A 2,576-nucleotide genomic window follows, 5' to 3' on the forward strand; every position below is an offset into this window, starting at 1 on the left:
CTGTTAGCCTTTTCTTAGGGCTTACTGACAGCCCTTGACAAGTATACACTGGGGTAAAAGAAATATTCAGACTTTCTGGGTTCTATTGGATATTGGCTCTTTAAACAAAACTTTTTATGAGTTTCACATCATGCACCCCAGTCCTGCTCATGTCCCCAGCGCCCCCCCATATCCACCCTTTGCCCTTGCAAGCTCCCCACCAAAATAAAACACATACAAACAAACAAACAAACAAAAAACAAAGCATAGAAAACATCTCACCATGGAAGCTGTAGTGTGTTACAGTGTATCCCACACTATACCCCTTTTTCCACATACCTTCTCTTGCAAATGTTCATTGCAATGAGTCATTGGTCTGGTTTGAGTCCTTTGCCTTCTGTGATGCCATCAATATTGGATCCTCATTAGGACTTCTCCAAGTTATCCTGATGTTGTCCTGTGTCGTGGAGATCCTGCAGCTTTACAACAGCAGGACTGTCATTTTATGCATCTCAAGCATTTGCAGATGACACAGATTTTGGTGTGGGCCAATTCAGAGCCCTGGATCTGGGCCTGGATGGTAGCTGAGCTGGTTAGTTCCCCTGCTCCCCCTTTTTGGCACCGTAAGGGTAAGCTCTCCAGCACTGCTGTGGCTAGTCTATCCAGTGCCACCATCTGCAGGAGACAGGGTGAGCCTCATCCACTGTCATGTTTTTCCACATGGCCAAGGAACTCACTTCACAGCCAGAGAAGTGTGGCAGTATGAAAATGTCATGGAATCCACCAATCTTACCATGTTCCCCAGCACCGTGAAGCAGCTAACCTGATGGCAAGATGAAACAGCCAATGGAAGAGACAATCACAGCACCAATCAGGTGACAGCAGCCTGAAGTGCTGGAACAGGGTTCTTCAGAACATGGTATATGCTTTGGTCAGTGTCCAATATACAGAGTGCTTTCTCCCATAGCCAGGATCCATGGATCCAACAGGCAGAAAGGACACAGTGCCACTCATTACCACTCCTAGTGACCCATTAGGAAAATGCTTGCTTTCAGTTCACAAGACCTGAAGTTCTACTGGCCTAGAAGTTTTGGTTCCAGAGAGAAGAACACTCCTGTTAGGAGCCACAACAAACATTCCATTCAACTGGAAGCTCAGACTTCCTCCTGGCTGGCCGCTTTAGGTTTCTGATGCCCTTAAGTCAACTGGCTAAGAAAGGAGTAACAGTGTTAGGAGGGGTGATTGATCCAGATGAGGGAATTGGATTTCTAGTCCACATTGGAGGTAAGAAAGAGTATGTCTGGAGTGCAGGAGATCCTTTAGTTGCTGGCCTGATGATGTCACCATTTCCTGTGATTAAAGTCAATGGGAAACTACAACAACCATATGCAGACAGGATGACCAAGGGTACAGACCCTCCAGGAATGAAGGTATGAGTTGCTGCTCCAGGAAAGAGTCAAGACCATCTGAGGTGCTTGCTGAAGGCAGAGGAAATACAGAATGGGTACCAGAGGAAGGTAATTATAAATACTAGCTAAAGCCACATGACCAGTTGCAGAAATAAGGATTATAACGGGCATGATTGCTGCTGTCATATTTTATTAAGAATGTGTTTGCACAGATAGTTATGTTTTCTTTCCTTGCTTTCTTTATGATGTAATGTAACATCAATTTTAGAGAATATTAATGGTTATTATAATTTTTATATTTATATTAAGTTTTAACACACAGGGGCCAAGTGTGCAAGCCTCAGAATTTATATAAGTTAAGGAGAAGGCTGAAAGTCAATTAGGTGGAGTAAAATCCAAAGCCAACTTATGTAATTTAAAAAAAAAAAGAGCACTTTTATAGTACGTGCCATGTACCATGCCCTATTGGAAACAATATTCACATTGAATATATTTATGTAATTTCACATAAAATGTTTGTGAATAAACGATGAAAAAAAATACTTCACAAATACCTACCGTGTGTCAGATCCTGTGCTAAATTATGTGGCGTCATGGTGAGCAGAGAATACCAAGTCTCTATTTCCTGTGGTCACCACACACAAAGGGAGGTCAAGCTGCTCAACCATTCCTCCAGCACATGTGAACTGCACGGTGATAGAAGATATGAGAGAAGCCATTGACTCGTATCACACTGTGCACATGTATGAGGCGGGCACAAAACCTTGACGCCCCACAGAGGATCTTGGTCTTTATTCTGAGAGCAATAGGAAGTGAAATGGGATTAACTGTGGAGGGACAAAAACAGATCCGATGTCTGTTCCATTGGCTCCAGTGTGGGTACCAACATGGAAGAGCTCAGAAGGACTGGAGTGAGAGGAGCAGGTGGAGACATGAGGGAACAAATTAGAGAGGTTCAAACTCATCATGAGGTGGCTGACATGAAGTGTCTGTGTAAGGCTTGGCTGGGGATTTGTCTTCTCTGCCATGCTAGGAACTGTCTTCTTATTACCAGGTAGCACAGAAAAGGGGGGGGAAAAACCACATTCCCCAGACGCACAGCAGGAGAAAAGGATGCTAACGTGGGAAACCGAGTCCTTCCTGGTGCTGTTCCTCTCTGAATCCCAGCAGCTGAGGGCTGCACCCTTT

This window comes from Acomys minous (genome assembly GCF_964271855.1).
Source record: "Acomys minous genome assembly, chromosome: 19".
Lineage (NCBI taxonomy): Eukaryota > Metazoa > Chordata > Mammalia > Rodentia > Muridae > Acomys > Acomys minous.